Here is a 25,672-nt window from a genome sequence, read left to right on the forward strand (position 1 = left end):
GGCTTTTCTCGGTTCCAGTTTGTTTTTCTTTCTATTGTAGCGGTTATCAAAGCATATTTTCATGAGGATGATTACCTGTCTGTGCTTCCCACTAACCTGTGTCCTGAGGGAAGCGACTGTCTTACATATTTTTGTCTCCTCAGCACCTAGTGTGATATCTTGTGCACTTAAATCCTTAATAAACATTTTCAATGACTTTGGGTACTTTATGTTCTGCCTCTTTCCCCAAAGGATTTGAGGGTCTACTTTTTTGGCAGGCACCATGCCGGACACTTTCACAAATGCTATGTCATTTAATTTTCAGAACCACCATGAGATATAAGGATTATCTCTCTATTTTGCAGCTAATGAAGCATAAACTCAGAGGTTTAAGTAATTTGAAAGTTAAGACATCAGTAAACAGCGGAGCTAACCCTTGGCTGTGGATACTTTTGTTGCTATGCCATAATTGCACGGAGGGGGCGCAACAGAGCTGTGTTCGCTCCCCTGCACTATGGCGCCCCCGCCCCGATTTCACGCACTGTCTGCTCTAGCGCTGGTTCGTGCATCCTACTGACAGTCTGTGACTCTCTGGCCCACCACCTCAGAATGGGCATAGGCCATTGCTACATTGCCCTTCCCTGACCTATCTTTCCCAGAACACTTTCTTCCCCACTAGCTCCGAGGCTTAAGACTTCTATTAACTTCACTAAACAACTCTGCCAATGTCATCATGGCTCTCCATTTTCTGTGGTGACGCGTGTGCCTTTAGCCTTTGAGTTTTTCCTTCCAATTTCACCTCTAACCTCCCCATGCCATCTTCCTAGTTTCATACCACTTATTTCTCAATGGAATTAGATTCCAGTTAATTGGATGTTTTTGAGGGCCTATTGTGGAAAACCCGCAATAGGATGTATGAGGAAGACAAAGATGAAGGCAGTGTCTTTTACTCTCAGAAAATTACCATCTAAGGCAAGTACAAAAAATAAAACCCCTATTCTTACTATATATGGCACTTAGAGTGCAGGCACTCTTTCTTTAGTTAATTCTGCTCTCAAATGCCCCAAATTTATAAAAACGAAAAGCCAAAGTGGACAGGGCTCTGGTACTAACCTGAAACCTGTCCCATCACCGAGACAAGACTGTGTTCCACCATGCTCCATTTAATGATGCTAACCTCAGTTTTTTCCCGTAATACTGTTTGAATACTGAGAGTTTAGTGATTTTTTTCATGTGAAGGGAGCACTGATGAAAAATAGACTCCAGATAGAAGGAATTACTATTATTTATGTATCAATTTAATAAAAAACATCTTGCACAAAGTTTATAGTATACTATGACTAAAAGATAAACTCTAGAACATTATACCTTGAAACAACCTAATAAAAGCAACAAAATGTTAACATTTCTTTCTTTACTTTTTCTGGGAACAAACTGGTATTAATAACACCTCATGAATTCTATGATGAACAGTTTTACCTCTGAAATTGAGACCTGTCTTAGAGGTAATGACACTGCATAGTTTAATTGGCACCATTTTTTCCTTCTCAGTGTTACAAAAATGGTGCATCTTGCAATAGACGGTGTCTTGGATTCTATGATATACAGTATCTGTTTGTCAGGTCCTAAAGGAAAAGAGAACTAACCCCATCCTATTTGATCTTATAGCTCTAGTGGGGGAGACAGATGTGTAAGAAGATAAATTATTAGGTAAAGGGACAAATGCAGACAAGTGTGGCTGTGCAAATATCAAGAGAAGTAATGAGGTGTCCGATTCAAATCCATTCCTTTCTTCTTTCTTGTTGGCAGCAGGTACTCTCAGAGGGGAGGAGGTGGGTGGAAATGTCTTTCACAAGCTGAGGGAGACTGCAAACACCTGTAAAGATGTTTAGTCATCTGTCCTTGCTGGGTGCCCTGCTCCAATTTTAAAATTTTTATTTATGTATTTATTTATTTTTAACCAGAGGCCAAATGGATTCTCAAAACCATGGCTGGCAGAATCAGATTTCATTTGGGTGTTTCCCCTACCTCTTAGGCTACAGTCTACTCATGGAAAGAGCTTCTCTCCAGCCCCAGGGGCACAAATCCTGATTAGGGAAGGCAATCAAAGTCAGCCATCCAGTTTCCTTTCCAATGACTGGTGGAGGCCTGAGCATGTGACTTCATCTTGGCCAATGGCATATGCAGAGCAGTCTATGGGATAATTTCCAAAAAATGTTTCCTCGGTGATAAAAAGATGCTCAGAAAGAAACATTCTTTTTTCTTTCAAAAAACTTGCTTTGAACCATTATACCCTTCATCCATATAACCAAAGCCACTTGTACCCCAAAAGCTATTGAAATACAAAATAGGTAAAAATATATTTCTTATATATATATGCTAGTGACTCTGTTAGCTACATTTTGTTTTACATCTATGATCATAAGTGAAAATGGTTTTATAATTTTATTTTTATATTATCATTATCTAATTTGAGAATTTAAAATTCTAGTCTCATTTTAAAAAAGCCCAAGTGGTGAGGATTGCGGAGGGGAAGACTGGTGAGTGTGTATCCTTGATCTTAGATGTTACTGAGCTCCCGGGTTAACCTACCTGAAAGCCCAACTTCTTATGTGAGACTGTATGTTTTCCTCATTGTTAGGACCTTTCAAGTGGATATTTTCTTCATTGCAACCTAAAATATTTTAAGATTGTGGCTAACACTGCCTAGGGGTATTGGGAAAACACTATTCAAAATAGGTAAAATTCAAATCGGGTCTTGTAAAATAAATGAAGACAAGCCATGGGGAGAGGAAAGAGTACTTGCAAAGGCAAGAGAACAGTGCTTGCAAACGTAAGGTGTGATTGACTAGGCTATGTTGGTGTAACAATAAGAAATTTCATTTTGCCATAGAATAGAGATAAGGCCAGGAGATGCCAGAGAAGGTTTTTTTTGTATCATGTTGTGGAGTTTACTTTTTTTTTTTTTTTTTCTGTTGGCAACATGGAATCAGTGGAGCTTTAAAATAGGTGGACGCCTTTAAAAGATTTATGTATTAGTCATCAAACTCTGGTGGCAGAGTGACACCTGGAGTGAGTAGAAGCTGATGGCAAAAAGATTAGGGGAGATCAGACTCTTTTAAGGTGTTTGTTTTTGTAAATGAAAAAACCTCTTCACATATCTTCACATAAACTTAAGCAAAAAAAAAAAAAAAAAGTCCTATGTCATTGAAAATGTGGAGATAGAACTTGCTACAGAGCTGACTGGATTCAGCTGCTCCTACGGTGTTGTCAGGATTTTGCCTGTCTCTCTCTTGCTCCTTGCATTTTCTGGTTTGCTTCTCTCTGGGTTGGCTTCATGCATAGCTAGTTCCCTGACTGCATTAATTTTCCATCATTGTCAGAAAATCATCCCAGAAAAAAAGAACACCTATTTCTCAAGAGCTCCAGCGAAAGCCCTGCGATGCATTTTGTTGGCTTGCCTTGGGCTCCATATCATCATCCTCAAATGAATTACAATGGCCAGAGAATTGGCGCATTCTAATTGTTCAAGCCTAGTCATATATCCACACCTGGACTCAGGGGGAAGAATCACTGAATGACAGATTGAGAAAGGGAGTGATTCCCCCGAAGGGAAGAGAAATGTAGAGATACAGAGCAGACTTAACTAGTAGTTATGCTCCATGAAGAGAATATAGTCCATGCCAAAAAAAAAAAAAAAAAAAAATGATCTGCACAAAGGCATGGAACTAGGAATTGAGAAAATAGGCTGACCTTCAATGTGGCAGATGATACTATTTGTTGTTAGTTTTACAGTTGAGGAAACTGAGGCTTAAATAAGAAAAAAGAATTTGCCAGTAGTCCCATAGCTTGTTATTTTATTTTTTATTTTTTAAATTAAATTTAATTCTTCTTTTGAGATGGAGTCTCACTCTGTCTCTCAGCCTGGGGTGCAATGGCACGATCTTAGCTCACTGAAACCTCTGCCTCCCAGGTTCAAGTGATTCTCCTGCCTCAGCCTCCTGCAGAGCTTGGATTATAGGTATCAGCCACCACACCTGGCTAATTTTTGTATTTTTAGTAGAGACAGCGTTTCACCATATTGGTCAGGCTGGTCTCCAACTCCTGCCCTCAAGTGATCCGCCTGCCTCAGCCTCCCAAAGTGCTTGGATTACAGGCGTGAGCCACCGGCGCCTAGCCAGTCCCATAGCTTGTAAATGGCAAATCTAGGATCCAAACGAGGTCTGTGTGACTCCAAAGCCCATGGTTCTAACCCTTAGGCAACAAGGCCTCCTAATGAACAGCTGAAGAAGGGGAATGGGAGTGGAAACCAATTTACTGGTATGCTCACTCCAGCTGCCTAAATGGGAAAGGAATAAAAAGGAAATCATGTGCTGTCTCTGTTACCCGACTTCATCCTCAGTAAGACTGAGGGAAGTTGGAGAAGAAAGGTGTACAGGGAGGTCCTACCCTGAACCGAAGTTCTTCAGCCTCAGCCCCATTGACATATTAGGCCAGACAACTCCTTGTTGGAGTTGGGGAAGGATGTCCTGTGCATTGTAGGATGTTTAGCAACATCCCTGGCTTCTACCTGCTAGATGTTTGTAGCACCTTCTTCCTTTGTGACAACCAGAAGTATTTCCAGAATTCTCATATGTCTCCTGAGGAGCAAATTCTGCACCCCCTAACTGTATATCCTTCCTTGCCCCTACCTCCACTGGAAAAAAAAAAACCAAAAACCTCCACCTTAGATAGAGGCTGAGGCCTGCCAGGCTACCCTGAGCTGTGCTGTCCTCTGCCTTAATGGAGGCCCTGCCCCACTGTGAGCTCCAGTATTTTCAGTGTGCCTACTCTCTCCCCAGAGGGGACTCAGACCACACCATCCTTCTCCACCCTGCAGACAAGGTAGATTGCATCTATTTGCTCTTGGCCTTTGGAACTGTATGATTTCTGGGAATGTTTTTGGGTAAGAAATTCATAGTTCCCAGGGTCCTGATATTTTCTGTTTCTCAATGACAAAGACCACATAAAGAAGAAAGACCACATAGACAGTAGGTCAAAAGCAAAGGCAGATTAGCCATCATTGGTTAATTCAACTGAGTTTTGCCACTTAGATTGCCTGCACTATATTGGAGGCCACAGAGTGAGAAGGGAACAACCTAATTTCACCATTTACAAGAATTGTGACCCAGGGCAACTTAACTTCCCTATGCCTCAGTTTTCTACAACATGAAACAGATAAGATGCCCATGCCTCTGAAGTCATGATTTTATGGAGCAATAGTGCTGAGCAATTACAAATTTGACTATCTTCAAAAGGCCAGATAGTCGATATTTGCTATTTTACATATAGAGGAGCGTAAGAACTGTGCTTCCAAATGAAACAGCTTCTAAAGATGACCACTGATATGATTTGGCTGTACCTCATCCAAAATCTCATCTTGAATTGTAACAATCCCCACGTGTCAAGGGAGGGACCAGGTGGAGATAATTGAATCATGGGGGCAGTTCACCCCATACTGTTTTCATGATAGTAAGCGAGGTCTCACGAGATCTGATGGTTTTATAAGGGGCTTTTCCCCGCTTTCGTTCTGCACTTCTTGTTGCCACGATGTGAAGGGTGTATTTGCTTCCCCTTCTGCCATAATTGTAAGTTTCCTGAGGCCTCCCCAGCCCTTCAGAACCGTGAGTCAATTAAATCTTTTTCCTTTATAAATTACCCTGTGTCAAGTATTTCATCATAGCAAGATGAAAACAGACTTAATACAACCACCATCAAAAAAAAGAAAAAAGAAAAGAAAAAAAGGAAGAGAAGACAGAAGTAAAGCATTTAAATATGCTTCTGAAAAAAATCACTTCTGTGGAGTATTTGTTAACCTATGTGGGTTAAATAAGATATTTTTCTATTTAGTTTCTGATCTTTTCAAGTCCTAAAAGAGGCTAATTTTCAAGTTTTGATATTACATAAGAAAAGTTAATATGGAAAGACAATCTATTACTTTTATTATTATTTTATTATGGAGAACTTGGGCCTCTGAATCTCCAACTAGAGAAGGAAGAGACCTCTCAAATTCAGATGTAAAACAAAAGCTGGTGACTTTCTGAAATAGAAAAGGAGAGAGAAAGGGGTAAAAACTTGAATGCTTTTGTCCTTATGTCTAAACTGGTAACATAAATAATGTTTTCTTTTAAAATATTTTTTAAGTGTTAATGCTCTCACAAAATTTTAAATTTTAAACCACTTTGATATCAAGTAACAGACTAAGATACTAAGACACTTGAGTGAAATTCACTAATCTGTTTTTGCCAAAGAGTAGACCGGCTCTCTTTCCGTATGGACCACAGGGCTCCAACTCTCTAGTATCCCCTGGCTATTTTTTCACTTGGACTCCAATAATTACCCCTCTACTGATTTAGTACAGCTTTCTTAACTCCTTGTAAATCTCAGTGTCTTTGCCCTCTTTGCGTCCTCTTTTTATTCTGGTTAGAGATTGTGTGTTTTGCAATTAGACTACGTTTATTTGGTATCGCCAGGAAGTGAGTTCTTACTAATAAGCAAATTTCAGAAACACTATAACTTTTAAAAAATATACTATTGATAAAAATCTTTGCAAACTGTATCATTCATTTTCATGCCTTAGCTAACAATGAATTGACCAAATGTGAATTTTGCTTAAAAAGCAGTCTGGTGGAAATATAGATGATATCCTAGAAACTGAGGTTTATAGGATTAATTGACTTTTTAAGTATTTATTTCAACAAAGATTTATTGAGAAATCATTATATTTTATACACTCTCCTGTGTCAGTATTGTATTCTTCCTGATTGCCATGATATTGAAATTACACAAAATCTAATATGTAAGAGTCAAGCGTTATACAGTTTTCCTATTTTACTTTTTTTAATTTTCAGAAAACAAGAGATAAAAATCACAAAATGCAGTCAAAATGCACTAAAATTTGACATATTTATATATGTATTCAAGCAAGTTTTTTTTTTTTTTTTTTGGTTCCAGCAACTTTCACCTTTCTGTGAGATCAAACAGAAATGCAAAACAGAAGAAAGCAGAAAATGTAACAGTCTGATAAAATAATTGTAGCAAAGACCTAGAATATCACTCTAATGAGATGAAAGGACCAATACCCTGCTTTTATAAGAATAGACAACAGTTGATTGAATTTAAACACAGATGAGACTATGCTTATACTTCACATCCTTCAGTTCTAGGAGGAAGCAAACAGCAGCGGTTACAGATTATGATAATAAGACTAGTGATTAGTATGACTGCCAGGGAGGCTGAGCAGCACAAAAGCCCACTGATAGACTGCAGCAAGAATTAACTGAAGTACAACTATCAGTTCCACTGATAAAGGCTCTATTTTAATGTGAACTTTGAGAAATTACAAAGAGCAACTGAAAAATCTTCAAAAGTTATTATAAAGTCCAATTAAAGAAAAATTGGTTGTTGATCACGGAAATGGCAAGGGCACTGCATATACCAAAGGCTTAGTGAAAAGAGCAGTGTGTGGAACAGAAAGTAATTCTATACGATTAGGGGAACAGTATGGTTAAAAGATGTGGCTAAGAGAGTTCAACAAAAGTCAAATCAAAAGGGCCTCTAAGCAATCTTACAGGTGGGTAATGAGAGCCACTAATGGCCCAAGTAAAGGAATGACATGATCACATTTGTGATTGAAGAGATGATGGGCAGTAGTGTGAGAGCGAAAGGGAGAGGGTGAACCTAGAGGCAGGAGACATTTTTAGAGAAAACAACTCAGGCAATAGGTGCTGGTGGGTTGCATGAAAATGGAGAGAAGAGGACAGGTTGCAGAGACACTTGGGAGGCCAAAGCATTACAACTTGATGGCTGATTGGATGTTGTATTTAGATGATATGTCATAAACAATGCCTTAGTGTTTTCCTTGGGTAACCAGGTAAATGGTGAGACCATTCCCAGAGATGGGACAGCAAAAGAGCAGGTTTGGGGAAGAAAAAGATAATGAATAATTTGAGACAATTAATTGGGGAACATCCACGTGAAAATGCCCAGGAACTATACACAAGTGTTTGAAGCTCACTGGGGAAGAGAGTTAGGCTGATGGTAAATATGCAAAAGCTATAGAATTGAAAACACTTTAGTGCAGGCTACATTCCATTATACATATTTGTTTTTCTTTCTAATTTAACTGCTCTTAAGAAACTGCACAGAAAGCACTTACAATTCCATCTTCTGTCCCTGAAATTCAGTTGGGTCTGCATTAACTTGAAATATTGATCAGCATATTTGATTTGCAATATCTACTTCCTATTTGGAACTTTAAAAAGCAGATAGGAATGTAAAAAATGTGTGGAACTTGTGGAAATTGACATCTAAGGCTTAAATTTCACTGTAATTTAATAGTGTTTTAACTGGGAATCAGTCTGTATGGTGTTTATAGTTTGCATGTCATGGAAGAGTTATTTTTAGGGACTTAAAACTTCTCAAAATTGTCTTCTTTCATTGAGAAATAGATTGCTGGTGGCTACATCCTATATAACTGAGGTCACAAATAAATAATTTGATGAAATTAATAAAGAAACTTGATGTTCTCTAGGCAATTGTATGCTGCCAATGTGCTAAATCTTTGTTAACTTATTAAATTATTGTTTTATGAATCTTTTGCAAGACTATATCCAAATTGAATGTTTTGCCAATATCAATCCCCCACTGGTTGTTCTAACAAAGAATTCTCTTTCAGGGACAGGTCTTTTTCCTTGGGGAAGTAAATAGAGCCAGTGATTTACTGATAAATCCACCCAGTATATACATCATTTCTGTCCCATATATCAATGTCACTGGCAACAGCTTGCTTTACTAAGTGATTCTGCGGTATCTTCTCAAAGACTATTTTGTTTAGTAATCCAATCAAAGTGCCAACATGAATACTTTTTAGCATTGTATGAATTGTTTTTATCTTTAATAGCACAATTGGTTCTGAGACACCTATATGAAATGATTTCCACTGCTGAAATTTTAAGTAGACCATATTGGTCTAATTCTTTAAAAAATGTTAGTTTGTGTATCACCCATGTGTATTTGAGCATGGATTATTTGCTACACACTATATTTAAAACTGAAATGTTATTCTTGTTTCCAATTAGGAGAATTTTCCCATTTGCAGCTCTTCCTAAGCTGCCCAGTTTTCAATTTCAGGTTTATTATCTAAACATTTTGGGAGACTAGACAGCCTCCTTGTTTCATGCTATTAAATGGCATTAAACATTCTCTCCAAACCTTGAAAATGGATTGTGAAACTAATGAGTGATAGCTTTGTGAAAATTTACATGGGGGTGAACAGAAAACCATAAAGGAAAAGGGCTTCTTTGATGATGACTGACAGATAGTGACAGAGCTTTCCATCTTGGTTTTAAAAAGGAGGTTTTACTGAGTGGGTAGTTCAGTTTAACATCTTTGTAAGTTGATCCTGGAAAGGACTTTAGGAAGACAATCAGAAGGACACAGATTTTTTTTTTTTTTTTGAAATGAAACATTAAGACAAAGAAAAGTTTTTAAAAATGGTACTTAAAAAACATGCTATTGATTTTCTTCTTGTGTTTGGGATGCAGGCATTTTAGCATGTTCCATTTCAAACTGGCTCTGTGAAAGTGTGTTGTGCTATGTACATAATCTTCAGTAAGAGATTCTACTTGCAGCATATTTTTCTTCAAAGGCTTTGCATTTCTGCATAAAAAGCTTATTAATTATTTGTAGCTGCTTGTCATCGTGTTCTGATAATAGAAGTCTGGTCAAGGATAATAATTACCACTTCACCTTTTTGGATCATATATATCCACTATTCCTAGTGCAATATTACCCAAAGCATCTCTTCTCTCCCTGTACACAGGACCAAAAGTGCAGGCACATCATTTATTGATAAGACAAAAAGAATGTAATGAAATTATCAATGTTCTTGAATTAATTATGAACATGATTAAGAAAGCTAAAATCTCAGGAGCCAGGATCTCATTACCCATTCAGTCTTAGGGATTGCTTTCATTCAGCGAGGCAAAAAGGCTTTGAGCAGCCCCACAATTGCCTTTCTCTCATTTATTTGTGCTAGAATTAAGGTTTATTTGTTTTCTGTTTTCTTCTTCTTCTTCTTCAGATTGTTTCTCTGTCTTTATCCATTAACAAACTGTTTCCTCCTGTATCTCAGAAGGATGCACCTTCTAGGGCCTACATCTCTGTCTGCAGTCTGAATACCTTCTTTTGAGTGCATTTCTCTCAACTCATTTTGCTGGAGCTCCTAAATATCTCTCAAGGTAAGTCTGAGAATGTAGCCAAAAAGTTCTTTCAGATTTATGTCTGCAGCTATACAGCAGTTCTGTCTGAATCCCATTCAGCTAGGAGTCTTAATGACATCATTATTACGCTGTCTGGACTGGGCTAGATTTTGCTTGGAGCCTTCACTGTAATTTTACTTATCTTTCTGTGTGAACGTACAAACAATACATGTTTAGGGTGGGGGAAATGATTCAAAACTAAGAGGGAAATACATTTTTATTCAAATCAGGTTTCCAAGAGTAGTATAAATGATAAGCAAAAAGTAAATCCATTTTCAATTTATGTTTGGTGTACAGATATTCTGATATCTCTAGAATGCTTACCCTTTCATCCTTGATAGTATAACTGAATTGAGAAGGACAACGGCAGTCTAATACCATGTTTGGGTTTATTTCTAAAATTTCCAAAAGTTCCTTTTTAAAAGACATTCTGAATTTCTGGTAGTATAATGTCCAATGCAAAGGAATATTAAATTACTGTCTGTTAAAAAATTTCTTGGAATTGTCCTAATGGCACCTCAATGAAATGATACTTTTTGTAAAATTAATCAATGGTAATTTGGCAGCAAACTTTTCTGAATTGGATAATAGGTCATTTATAAACAAGGTTATTGGCAAAGCAGGTAAAATCCTGTCAGTATGCATTTAACAGGCAGATACAGAGTGATTAAAAAAAATCACACGGTTGGATGTTATTTTGGTTTAAACATATTAATAAGGGGCACATATTCTTCCATAAGCAAATTTAGTATTGCAAAGAGAAGAGAGAAGAACTATAGCTTCAGGCCATTGAATAAATACAGTATATGTGATACTAAATCCATTGATTCTGCTTTTCTTTAAAGTGGTGATTTGATAAGATTGCTAAAACATCCAGGAATCTGAATGCATAAAATCATTGAAAATCCAAAGCATGTTAGAGCAATAAGTGACAAAGTGATTTGATTATAGCACACAATACATAAAAATGATCCTCCCTCTAATCTTAGGAACAACCTTCACATTTCATGATTTTTTAGAAAATGTGGTTAAATAACACAAAGGGAGAAGGCTGTTTGACTTTTTCCACAAACCTATAGCCTGTGGATACAATATTTAGTTAATTATGTATTTTGCATAAATTTTTTTCATATTAACTAAATATCCAAGATATTGAAATATACTGCTGGAATATGCTATGGTTTATGAACACCGTACTTTTAAATTTGGGGACACTTTAGAGATTTTTGTCCTTGTATATGTTCTACTGCATTTTTGAATGCTATTAATTTAATAAGCAAATGGTTATTAGAGCTTACTAAAATCACAATTGCTAGGCATTGTTCATCTTAGTTCTTAACGTTAACTAAATTAATTGAGATAGGCAATTTAATTTGACAGTGTTAAAAGTGCAATGAGGCATGGAATCTTGTTTTCAGGCATCAAAGAAAAAAAGCAGTAAAGATAATTTTCTCACTTTATGAAGCGAGAATGTCAGGGAGAAAAAAGCGTGTTTCTTAAGTAGAAGCTCCCTGTACTTCATCTCATTCTGAGAAAATGGAAATATCTCTGAATTTCTTTTGATATTTCTTTCATACTTATCAAAAAGGGAAAAATGAATCATAAAATATCCTGCATGCTGTTTCTACATGAAAGGAATGAACAGAAGTCCCATGCAGTTCTCTCAAGGGGAAGCCCGTTATTGTGGTTGTCTAGGTGGTCGCCGGCACTTCAGCAATTGGACATGATCAGGCAAAACAGTTTGGAAGCCGAAAGACACAGATAGCAGAGGCTGAGGTGAAGGAGACGGAAGTGCATCACTAGCAAAAAAGTTGGTAAAGAGTACTTTTCCTTTAGTTTCTTAGTGTCTAAGTAGTAATATATTCCAAACAACAAAATAAAAAAAAAATCAATTATGAGTGCCATAGTGGGCTAGATGTGACTAATTAATAAGCTGTTAATAAACGTTTAAAAAGTGTAGTATAAGTAAAAAGTACGTAAATGCTGATCTTAGAAAATCAAAAAGCATACTCCCGTTTTACCAAGTAACTGTCAGAAGCTTTGTGGTTTGTGTTGTCGTTAATTTTTAATCTAATAAAATGTAATGATAATTCCGTGTGTCATCACTAACTTCACAGAGTTCACGGAATTTGAAAACTAATAATTGTATATCAGTGGAGAAGATTGAATATTTATTCCATTTTTTGAAGGTAATGTTATGTGGAAAAAAGTAGGGATAGTATTTGAAATCATGCACAGCTGGTACCGGGTTTTTTTCTTTTTGAGTTTATCTTTGACACTTCACACTTCTGATACTGAGTGAAAAGGTGAATGTATTCAAATCTAATTGATATGGAAATAAAACTTCAACTGAGAGTCAATATAAGTAATCTTAAATATTTAATATATGAATACTGCTTCGCTCATCATTTGAATGAGTTCTGAAATTCAGAAAGTGCTGAAACCCCCTATGCACGTGAGTTATACACATTCACAAAGACTTCTCTTTTAAAGAAGCAAGCTACAGGAGAAAAAGCATTAGCAGATGTTAGGAGATTTCATTTCTGTCAATTTCTACTTGTGACCTTGGATAAGTTATTGAACCTTTTCAAAGCCTCTATTTTCTCTCAGCAAATCTAGTGGAGCAAATTGATAATATTTAAGACTCCTTCACACACTAAAATCTATTATTTTGCATCTATATTTGTATTTGTGTATGTATTCATTTGACTGTATAAGTAAGCCTAAAATCTGCCTTTAGCATTTATTTATCCAAGTCTTAAGATATTAGAGAACATTTTTCCTTTAGAACATGAAACTCTAATATTGTATGCCTGTATGTCGCTGGGACTTTAACATCTGAAGTCTCTGCTAACTTAATTCCTGAAATGCAGGGCTTAATTTGCTCTTAAACATTCCTCCATTCGCATTTAGGCTGATCTGTACCTCTAAACAGTAGGACTTTGCTTCCCAGCAAATATGTCTTTAACGAAATTCCCCTAGTGTAGAAAGAGCGAGTTGTTTCATCTTCACATTCCTCACAGCAAGTTGTTGGGTCTTTGCAAATTGCTAATAGGCTCATTAAGCCCCTGCTATGTACATCTACTGAGTGAACACGGAATTGATAATTGTTACTAAAACTGAATTTCAGTTGTTGGTCAGTAGCCTCAATTCTGCAATTTTTCAGAGCAGCAAGTTTTTAAAAAGACGCTTAGTATAGAAGATGAGAAGCAGTGTTTTGCAGTTTCTTCCTCGTAAGTTTCAGGACTGGCAGTTTCCAGAGAGAGTTTGAGGGTGCTCTGTGGTGGGGCTTAGATCTGCTCCGAATGGGTTAAGGAGAACTACCTGCTTGAGATTGATTTAAATCAGTAATGGATCATCTCATAAAGCTGCTGTTACTAGATATTAGCCTGCTATCTCCGTCCTCTGATAGCACAGATAAGAAGTGCTTACCGCAGAGAAGGTTCCTAGAGGACAGATATTGTTTCCTGTACCTCAGGGAGTAAAAAGCCATACTGCTGGATCAGTGACTTTTCCTAACAGCAAGTAAATTCAGGCCTTATCAAGTTACAGCACAAACTGCACTCATGTTTTATTATTCTCATTAGAGATTTAAGGACTAATTCCAGTTGTTAGCGCTTAGCAGTTTAATGTTTTCCATAGATAAGAATTAAGATTCTTCTGGGGGATTTTTTTATTTGCTAAAGCTTGCAAAATATAATGCGGTGATGCACTTACTGTGATGTAATGCGGTTGATTTTCTAAATGCCCTGAGTGTTTTCAAGGCATACATTTTAAAAATTTAAATCTAATGACGGAATTTTTCTGAGTTGGACATGCAGTCATTTCACTGAAACATGACTTTCTTTGTCTGGGATCCCAAATCAGCTCTCCCTCTGGAAAGAGTACCAAAGAGGCTGAACTTGACGCTTCCAAAGCTTGTCCTTATTGCTGTGTATTTTCTCAAAGTAAACTCACTTAGTTGAGACTAGTAGGGTCTGATTCAAAAGAAAACCTTGAACAAGATCTATTCTGTAAGTAAGCTGGGCTTTAAATTACTTCCTTGAAGTGAAACTGACTTTCCTTTCCCAACCAGGTGGAGAAAAGCTGTGACTGTCATGTTCATTTTGTTTCTGTTTCAAAGAGGTTACAAAGTTTGAATTTACAAGTAAAAATCCAGGCTCCTGTGAGCTTGGATACTAACATTGAATCAATGCTTTAATGACTTCCCAGTAATGGGAATCTGCTGTTGCCCCACGTCACTCTTCCTAATGTTCTTGAAGGGGGAAAAAATCATTTATGAATACAAAAGTTTAAGTTGCAATGTGATAACATTATTACTGGAATTAAAGCTCAATGATTAATGATATTTTTGATCATGTTTATTGAAATTCTTCTTTTTGTATAGACTGTATCATGAAAAACTCTATTTCCATCACCCTTGTTTCCTTGGGTTTGTCTAAAGATCTTTCATTACATGTAGTATGTGGCTATATGGTATTTAAGAGGTGGCTGAATTTCAATAACGTAAGTCACGGATACTATAGTTGTCAAGTTTGGGGATCAGGTCACTTAAAAGAAAATGTGGTACATATAAATAAAATTTGCTGTCATTATGAGATATTCATTGGCTGACCCACTTTGATATCCATTCTTGGAAAACCATTTTCCTAAGGTAAAAACAGTTCTAGAATCAATGACAGAAGAATGGTGTACTTTGTGGCAGTTCAGGAATCCTGAGTATACTTACTAGGTAGGATTCATCATGTAGTAACAAAAATAAGAATAGCAGCGATCATTTCTTGTGTGCTGGATGTTGTGACAGATGTTTTAAATGCCTGCTTTTATATATCGATCATTTTCAAAGAAATTCTCAAAGTGTCAAATTTACCTTTTTAATTTTTTTTTAAGACAGGAGGACCTATCCTGGTTAATGTTTCAATTATTCCTGGATTCGCAGGTTTTGTGCCTGTTTATGCCCCAGATTGTTTCCCTCTTTTTGGCCAGTAATCCTCTAACTGCCAGAAAAATGTAACATGCTTGTTCCAGTTACGTTACTGGGTGCAATCCTCCCTTATACAGGAAATAAATTTATTATGAAGAACTCCCAGTAGAAGCCTTGGAAAACTTACACAGAGCTGTGCTGTGTCCAAAATGCTGTTCAGTAGGTTTTCCAAAGCACCCAGGTAACAGCTGGTGCAGGCCATGTGCCAGCTCTGACAGCCCATATGCTCTCTTTAGTGCAGTAATTATCTCAACACAAAACTCTGATAGCCTAGTCTACTGGGTCTAGTTTCCCTAGGTTAAATTGACTCAGTGGCTTTGTTAGTAAGTTCCTTTGGCACGGTAAGAACTTCATCAAGAGTTTAAGTATTGGGATAGGCTTCAAAGACCAACATGACTGCTACTTTCAAGACAGGTGGCTTATTAACCCTCAGAGATTCTAGGTGGCAGTTCGTTAGGCTATCACCCCACAGCAGCAATCTAGTTAAAGGTCTGCAGTTGTTTCTACCAGATATCCAGCTTAGGGGCGGTAGTAATGCATCTATTTTGGTCACAGGCTAAGAGTAATTTTGGTATTTCAGTTCTCAGGCAGATACTAGGACTCCTGTATTTCAGTGGTAGTGTTCATAGTGGAAGAGTTGGAGTGAGAAACTGTAAGAGAGAAGAGTCAAAAAAAAAAAAAAAAAAAAAGAAAGAAAAATAGGTGAGCTGGATCAAAATGTGTATAGCTGTTCTTATTTACAGTATCACAGAGAACACTTTTTTAAAAAAAGTTCCCGTGCCTCTGAGATGTTAACAATCCATGTCTGTGTATAAAATTCACTTGTTGGAGGCTTGAAGTCTGTATTCATAATCTCTTTTTTTTCCTTCTGTCCTCCTTCCCTCCCTCCCAACTTCCCTTCCCTTCTTTCTTCTTTCCTTTCTCCCCTCCTTTCCTTTTCCTATTTTTTCCACTTTTCTTTCTCCCTTCTTTTTTCTTCTGAGAAATACAATCATTGAAAGGACCAGCTGCAATAAAACTATAGATGCACTCCTGCAATTTTAGTACAGACAAAGCTGCTCATAAATTGAGTAGCAACAATCTTGATGTTGCTGGTATATAATTGAGCCATAGACATTTGAAACTAAACGAAGGTGATAGGATATTATCACTTTGGCTTCTTTCTGTCCCCTGTTCTCATGGAATTTAGTGGAGACCTTGAATGACGACTGTGTTTGTCCTCACATGATTTATGTCAGGCACAAGTTTAAACCTCACTTCTGATCTATTTATAAGATGATACTGGGCTTGTAATCTTAACAAGAAGGTTGAGTAGCTAGATCTTTTGGCCAACATCAGCCTTCCCTGTACTGAGATCATCTGCTAAGATGGATGGGAGCAACATAAATGGCTGCTTCTCCACCAGATCTTTTGTGGGGAATAGTTTCAGATACCCCTGAGAAGAGAGATGGTGTTCCAGCCCATTTTAATCATCAAGTGGTGTGAAGTAATTAGAGTATCTTAATTATTACTGAACATAAAGATGGATTCAAGAAAGTGCTATCTCCTTTGTCAGTATAGCTTTAGTTTCTAGAGTTGAAATGGAATTCTGAAGTAGAGAGAAATGCAACAAAACAAGTGGAATGTAAGTTCCAAGAGGAACTGGTTATGTTTTATAATTCTACGGCATCTGATTTATTTCGTCTTTCACCCCACACAGGTTAATCTGGTTCTGGCCAAACCTTGCCAGTATTTCTCACTACTGTTACTTCAGAGTAGTGCCTGGCATGTAGTCAATACCGTAAATATTTGCTGGATGAATACAAAAATGGATGGATTGGGGCTTTTTTTTTTTTTTTTTTTAGTGAAGATGACTCTGCTATAAATGGAAGTATATAATGTGGAGTAGGTTGTTGGGATGGAGGACAGTGTGGTCCTGAGTGTTGGACTATCCATGTAGGTGAGAAGATCTGACTCTCTTGTTGATAATTTCTGGTTTAAATGATCCCAGGGGATATCCAAAGCCCTTTACAGTGACCAAGGTCTAGGGGTAGGGAGGTGACCAGAACTGGTTTATTTCAAGTCAGACTCTAGGTTGAAATAGATTCACTAGTAATATAATCTCATTGCATTACTGTGTTTTCTATTTAATAAAGCAAATTATAACCACAAAGAGCTCCTATAGGAAACTAAATCAGCTAGTTCATAAAAACCCAAACACGGACTCTTGTTATTTAGTTTTCAACTACAGGTAGTTATACTTCTAAAGTCATTATTTATATGTTGTCAGGAGTACTCACCAAATTTATTGACTTGTACATTATTCTTTGCAAATAAGTTCTGGCTGCTCTCTGCATATTATAATTAAAACGACAGGGACTTTAATCATTTATGAAATTTTAAACTACATACTGAATATAAATGTATCATTCAATGTGATAGAATGAATTAAATTTATCACTGTCAAATAACTGTATAAAAGATGAAATATCTCTCATCCCACATCATTAACTTATTAAAAAAAAAAAGACCCAGATCTGCAAGCATTGTTATAGTAATTTTATGGTATTTTAAGGACACTTTGAAAACTAAGACATTTGGCATATACAAGAAAAATGCTTTTGACCAAAAAGTTGATTTCTAATTTTATCTGTAAAAGCTCTAATTTGAATTTGATGATAAACAACTTTTACTTAGACAAAATCAAATAATCAAGATTAAAACACTTCTAAATGAACATAAAACTTTTTAAAATCATCATGATATAAATATGTGTACAGATAAAATACAGTTTTCTCAATCCAAATCATGAAGGCAAAAATGCTTTCTGTAGGTCGAAAGGGTGATTTGGGAAGAAGGGTAATTTAAATATTTATCTGGAGCAGGTAAGTAACTGACGTCTGATTATTTCTCACTCTTTTGTGCATGCCCAGACACAGTGTCAACACCTAGAGTTCCAAGGAAGTCAAAACACATTTGGGAAACAATAATTCTGAACATTATTTTCATTTTCTAGTTTGTTATAATCAAATTACTGTCTTCTGTTAATATCTATACTTGATAAATAACATAGAATTAAACTCAAAATAAATTTTACCAGATAATTTTACGTCAAAACTCTTCTTCAAATGTGAAAAACGTATTATTTATTGATTATATTAGGAAAATATCTGCTTTAGCCTTTTTAAAAATCCTTCCCTAAATCTTCTGAGTCTTTGAGTTTCAATTATTTCACCTATGTTTCTTGATTTTCATCTCTTCTTGGGCAAGATGTTTATTCATTCATTCACTGAATAAACTTTTATAGAGCCAGGTGGGGAGTGGGAAAGTGGGGGCTTGGTTTGGAATGACATGAAAAGCTGAGTCCCCTTAAGGACTTTAACGGGGGCTACACAGTCTTGGAAGTGTTTCTATAAACTTATGAATTCTAATTTGGGGAAAACGTATAAATTAAGCCACTTACAACCATCTTACCATATCTCAATTTGTTTCAGTTCATAGTCACACAACCTTATGCAATTTTTCCAAACAAATGTAAGGAAACAGGACATGAATGGAAAGGAAAAGTCTATTGTGGTGTTCTAGGATACACATGTATTTTCACAGAAATGAAATTAGGAAAATCTCAAGCACAGACAAAATATGTTGCTGTGGAAACCCAATCCATGAGTTTTCAAAATGATCAACATTATAATCAGTGATAAAATTTTATCTTGTCAAGAATTTTAGATTGCTTATTTTGGTAGTATAGATAATGGTATTAAATTCCTCCTAGTCTCTGTCTTCTTGAGTTCTTGTCGCATAACATCAAAAAACAACAATGCAATTTAGAATCTTATATATTGTTATATTTGCTACATGATATCTGATTGTCCTGTAGTTATCTGAAAAATAAATTTTTTAAAGTAAGAATTATTTTGGGTGGAGGAGCAGAGTGAGGAAGTGTGTATAAGACTTGGGGGTGTATAGCAAAAACACTTATTACCATTGATCAACATACCCTGTCCTGAAATAGCTTGTTAAAACCTATCAACCAGTGTAGCTTTGTTTTCATGTTATGAAATTAACTTTACCTCTATTTTAATTAGCAAGTTTGAATAACAACAGCAGTACCAAAATGTAGAATTAAAAAGAAAACACACACACATAAAAATCTGGAAATCGGAATCAATAAATTGAAAAAATTTTAAATTTAAAAAATTTGTTATAAAAAGTATTTCTATGGTAGTAGCAATATTTTTTCCCCAACACATGGGTTTGTATCTGTGACATGTATTCCATATGCATTTTCCTTGCTTTTAAAATTGGCATCACTACCTCCTTTGTACTTTTGGTTTATACTTTTTTTCGGTGTGTGTGTTTTCACAAAGCAGTGCTTCCTCATTAGCCTGCTTTAGGAACTTATAATGGACAAGTTTTCATACCTACCTCATTGTTAAGCACCTGATGTGAAAAACATCAGTCTGTTTGAAGGCAAGAAGCCCTTCTGAAATGCTTTCCCAAGATTTCTAACAAGGCACAGCTACATGATTAGACCTGTAACTGTATATGGTGGTAGTTGGTATGAAGTAACAAAGCATGGCCCCGGATAAAAAGACACGTGCAACTTAAGCAACCTTTTCTAATAGCTTTATAATAAAATCTCTTTGTATTGAGAGATTTTATTAGGTTTGAAATATAATTTTCACAAAGTTGCCACAGAATCGGAGTAAAGTACATTCTTTAAACCCTTTACGTTCTGTTCCCGTGCTTCTCAGTATTGTTTCAGTATAGAGGTGAAACTGTATTCCTTGGTGTGCAGTTTAAAGTCAAGAGCAGCAGTATTTAGCACATGCTTGGGCAACCTTGTTTGAAATCCATGCCGCCCCTCTCTGGTGTTCTGATGTGCCTTCAGGGGATGCTTGCCTGTTTGTAGTTTGTTTTCTTTTGTTTAAGGTTTCAGCTACTGCATTGACTAATGATTATATAGCAGTAAACTCTCATCCCTGCTAAATTCAGTAGTGATGCCTCAAAAGCATTTTTCCCTTGTGTGACATAAAACAATAAAAGAACTAGACAAACCCCTTTTGAGGAAGAATAATCCTTTGTTTAAAGAAAAAGAAAGAAAAGGCATTTCCTTGACGCCAGAGGGTGGAGAATTCAAATCAAAGGCTTAGCTAATTGATAAAAAATAAAACAAGTGTTAATCTGACAATTTTTTTACTCAGTTACTATTTGTGGAAAACTGTTAATATAACGTTTTATCTATCCATACCTCTTTAATGATAGCAACTACACAATATATATTTAATACATAATTACTTGATTGACTCCTGCACTTCAATATAATGTCTAAATAATAAATCTGTTTCTTCAGAATGCTGTTACCAGCATAATTTATCAGCAGAATTTTGGTCAGACAGTTATATTTTACATTGATGATAAATAAGTATATCATTTTCCCCCTGCATTTGTTGTTTAATACAAATTAAAACAGTTTATTTTGAAATATAACACACATTACAAATTTGACTTTAAAAAAAGCAATAGATTTACATAATGCATATGCTTAGCCTTTAGATTTACCAATGCCAAGTCCAAAGAATTCGAACATGCCATTTAATTGTTCTCCCTGCAATTTTTTTAATGAGACTTGTGGCCATGATTCCAAGTGATAAATTCTTCTTGATTTGCCTCCAGTTGTCACTGGCCAAACCTTAGGGAATGAAAGATTAGTTACGGTTGCAAAAGACTTATTATTTTAAACTGGAGAATTTTTAATGTTCTTAACCCAATTAAGCAGAAAGTGAAGAATCTATCAATATTGTTGTCAGTTTATTAGAGGAAAAAAATCACCCAAATTTTAATTTAGCTGTAGACGATGTTGAATTTCTGCCTTTAAATTAGAATAGAATAAGATTGTATTAAATTGGAGTTGGCTCTGGTGCCTAAATGTCGCATCCCTAACAGGAAAATTGCCTTGTGATTTAAACAAAGATTTCAATCGATGAGCAGGGTTTCAGCGCTCATCCAATTTTTAATAGCATTTGTCTTTTATCACCCAAGTCCTTGAATAATGTAAGCAAGCCGTACAACACTTTGCATATGCTTGGTCCTGTAATGAGACTAATATGTGTATTCATAACTTAATTTTTTTAACCCCCAATTTTAAAACTCCAAGGGAAAAAAAAAGTTTCCTTGTTAAGTTTAAGTAATGAATCTAAGAGACCACTTTCAGGCCATAAAATAGTCCAAGTTGGCCCCAAACACAGGTGCTCCCAGTTTGAACATTGTGCCTGGCTTTTCTGCAGAGAAACTAAATGAAAGAGCAACTTCAAACACAGGTGCAAAATCCCGCATCTGTGAGGGACAGCCCGAAACCATGGCTTTCCCCTGACCATTTTCGGCTTGTAAACCTCATCCTCCATGGAGCACCTGTGTCAGAACCAATCAGGGCTGTGTATAAATGTTATCAACACCTACACATCATTACTTATTCATTAACATCAGCACCAAATATTGATGCAAACATGGGAGGGGTTTTTTTTTTGTTTTTGTTTTTTCCTATGGAGCTGCTCTTGTCTGGAGCTTCAGTCCTTTCACCTGATGGCTGATGGGAAGAAGTAAAATACACAGATAAGAACATTCGGAGTATTTCAGGCTCTAAGTCTGACGATCGTTTGTGTTTGTGTCACTTTTTAATCTTTGCATCTAGTTCCTTTGGTGTGAAAAAACAGAGCACACAAAAGGTTCGGACACGTTGACTGCCGAAAGGCCTAATTGCAGTAATTCCATACTTTGTGGCGTACTTTCGCGCAGCCACCTCCTCCCTGGTTGTCTGTTGCCTTCTCGCTGTTTGATTAGCACTCAAAGAACCTACATTTGAAGCTGTGTAAGATTTTGTTTTTCAATAGCAGTAACAAGCAGCAGAAGCAGCAGGATCTGGCTTTCTGGCAAACTCCACAGGCATTTGGGTTGGTGGCTTTGTATTTGCCTCTGGGCCTTTCCTGCACAGGGCTGAGGAGGGGCTACCAGGCTGTTAGAAGCTTTGGAAACCATTTCTTCTTTGACAATTTAAATTTATGTGGTTTTTAATTGTCTGTAAACAAAGCCTTTTACATCTAGCACTAAATCTCCATCCGAGGTCAGCTGGCATCCAAAGGGATGGTTGCTGATTTAGTTTGTCTGCTTTTCTTTTCCTAAAAAAAAAACAACAACAAAAAAACCCTCTCAATCAGTTTATTGTTCTCCAATAGAGATACACAAAACACACAAATCACTTGGCCCCTCCCCCCCACTTTGAATGAAAAGATAAAAATCCATCTGTTTTTTTATCTGCATGTTTCAAGGGCCAAATCTGTGTCCTTTGTAAAAAATGGCCTCAGCAATACAATGTCCTAGCAAGCAGCTAGGAAAATTGACCAATACTTGGGTCAGCAATGGTTGTAGTTGAGAAACTTTCAGTATAGTTTTGGCTCTAAATGGTCATTAGATCTAGATCATTTAGGCTGTGAATAATTAAGAGATAAAAATGTAGCACAATACGTATATACTGGTTATTTTGGTTCACAGTTAAACTACTAATTACATGAGTTTTAAAAAGAAAAATATTTAAAAATTGGGAAAAAGTAGACTCGTGCAAATGTTTGGTTTCCTATAGATTGTCACACAACTGACTACGGTCTTTCAAAAATACAATTTAAGACACATACAGATAAATATCTGGCTGTCGGTCCCTGGCTCCTGCGAGCTCCAGAAAACCTTGGACACACTTCCTGTTTCCTCTCCTGCCTGCCTCCTACCTGCAGAGTCAGGGCTGCAGTTCTCCCATTTCTCTAAGAGCCTGCTCTCTCTGTCTCTGCCATCAAAGTGAGAGGAAAAAAACATTGGGCCATTACGAATGACGAGAGACATAGAGCTCTTAGGAAAAAGGGAACATAGAACCCACAGAGTTTAAATAAAAGCTGTCACTGCTGAGTGAACCGAATACTCCAACTCTGGCACAGGATCGCTTTTTAAAGCAGCCCTGGCTCAGTGAGGAATAAAGAAGAGCTTTCGAATACTTATTTCTTTGTTTCCTACAGGTCTTCTATTTCTACTTTGAAAAAGAACCAGAAAGCCAAAAATAAATACTTTGGATTTCTTTTTCTAAATCTCTGTCTATATGAGTTATCGCATATGGAAGATTGATTTTATTTTTTCCAAGTCTATCTCCAATGTACAGTGATGCTAGGTAAAACAGAACGTGCCCATGCTTTTAGAAGACAGTGGATTGGTTCCCTACTTCGCGCGTTATAAAGCCTTGGACAAATTATTTAATTTTTAGGTCCCCTTTTCTCATTCACAAAATGGAAATAATCATGTCTACCATGAGGGAATGAAATATAAATTAAGATAATTTGAAAAACAATTTTTTACATTCCCTAACACATAGTTACACCAAAGATATTTTTGGCCAAGGAACAATTTGAAAACAAAACAGTAGAAAGGAAAGAAAAAGAAAAAGAAATGAAAACACTCAAGTAAATAAGAATATTCTGAGAGGGAGTCTCAAAAATAAAAAACTATGGGAAGTAAGTTAAGATTAGAAAAAGTCAGGAACTAAAATAAAAACTGCATGTCATACCATTGCAGGTTTAGATAAAGTGAATGAAATTTGGTGTTTTAAAAATAGTTTGTGGCCAGAGGCAGTGGCTCACACCTGTAACCCCAGCATTTTGAGAGGCCAAGGCGATTGCTTGAGGCCAGGAGTTTGAGAACAGCCTGGGCAACAAAGGGAGACCTCTGTCTCTACAAAAAGTAAGAAAGTAAAAAAAAAAAATTAGCCAGGCATGGTGGTGCATGGCATGCACCTGTAGTCCCAGCTACTCAGGAAGCTGAGGCAGGAGGATCACATGAGCCTAGGAATTTGAGTTTGCTGTGAGCTATGATTGTGCTATTGCACTCCAGTCTGGGTGACAGAGTGAGACACCCTGTCTCTAAATGAATAAAGCTCATTATGGAGAACAGATGCTTGAAACGAAATAGATTGCCCTGCTGATGCAGGGATGAAGTTTGAAGCATGAAAATTGTAGTAAACAGAAGCTAAAAGGTTTAACAGCTCTGGTCACCCTGAAGACAGTGGGCTGCAGTTCCTACCAGTGTGGTTCTCGCAGTGTCTTTGGGGAGGGCCTACGTCTTCTCCACAGATTCTTGCCATCTGTCAGTCATCCTTGCTGGTTCTTGAAATGCTCCATTTTGTGAGTTTAGATCCAAATCAAGCAAGTCAGGGGCTCAGCTAACTTTGAGTTCATGGACTTTAGTTTAACTGATCTGCAGCAAATTCATTCTAGCTAGAATTTCAAGTTCATTCAGAACTTATAATGGTATATAAATGGTAGCATATAATGGTAGAAAAATTATGGGGCTACAATTCATAGCCATGAATTTTCTCCAGAGCTGACATTCTCAACTCTGAATTTTGTCTCCTTCAACCATCCTGCCTCTCTTTCTTTGACCAGATTTAATAGGAAAATTGATTTTTATCTTTTTTGTTGTCTCTCTGGGATTCTTTCTGTCTTTTGACTTTTTCTTCAGAAAATTCCAAGCAAACAAAAACAAAAGAATGGTATAACAAACCCTGTATATGCATCAATCTTAGATTATCTTTACTTTCACCTGATCAATCATAGTTATCTTACAGATAAACCCTGAATTTATATCTCCCTGCTGATCTGAGTATTTGATTGTGGCATTCTTGATATTTTTACTGTACTCCAACAACCATGGTGGTTCAGAAGGACTGATCGAAGGATTTTTCTATGATGCTTTACCTCTAAGCCGTAAATTATCAATCATATGATCCTAGGGCTTCCCATCTGTTGAAAACTGTAGTGCAATACACAGACAGATCAGCATGTTAATTGCAAAAGGCAGACTCTTAATGAATGCTTTTTAATGAATTAATTAAATGAAACAGGGTGAAGTACTTAAAAAATTGTGACATAGAATAAAGAAGACATAGGTATGCTCTTAATTTTTGTAGTGAGGATAAAAGAGTTTGCACTTTCTTTCGTGCACCAGGGGATTTTCTAAAGAAGTTTTCTCATCTTAGGGAAAGATAAAGTCCATAACCTGTTCCTATAGAATAAGACTCCCAAGAGGAGGATTTTTCATGGCAGCATTTGTTAAAGTGTTGATAAGGAAGGGTTGGGAAGGGTTCTACTAGACTTCGATTTAGGAGGGATAAAATACTGATGGGAAATAACATGAGTGAAATTATACAGCAGGCATGAACTTGCAAAAGCACTGCCTTTGAAGTAGCCATCTCTTTCATGTTGCGTTGGTTGCTGTCTGAAGTTTGATCATTCCCTTCCCTCCCCTCCCCTCCCCCTCCCCCCTCGCCTCCCCCCTCCCCTCCCCCCTCCCCTCCCCCTCCCCCGTCGCCTCCCCCTCCCCCCTCGCCTCCCCC

This window comes from Theropithecus gelada, chromosome 17, assembly GCF_003255815.1.
Source record: "Theropithecus gelada isolate Dixy chromosome 17, Tgel_1.0, whole genome shotgun sequence".
Taxonomy (NCBI): Eukaryota; Metazoa; Chordata; class Mammalia; order Primates; family Cercopithecidae; genus Theropithecus; species Theropithecus gelada.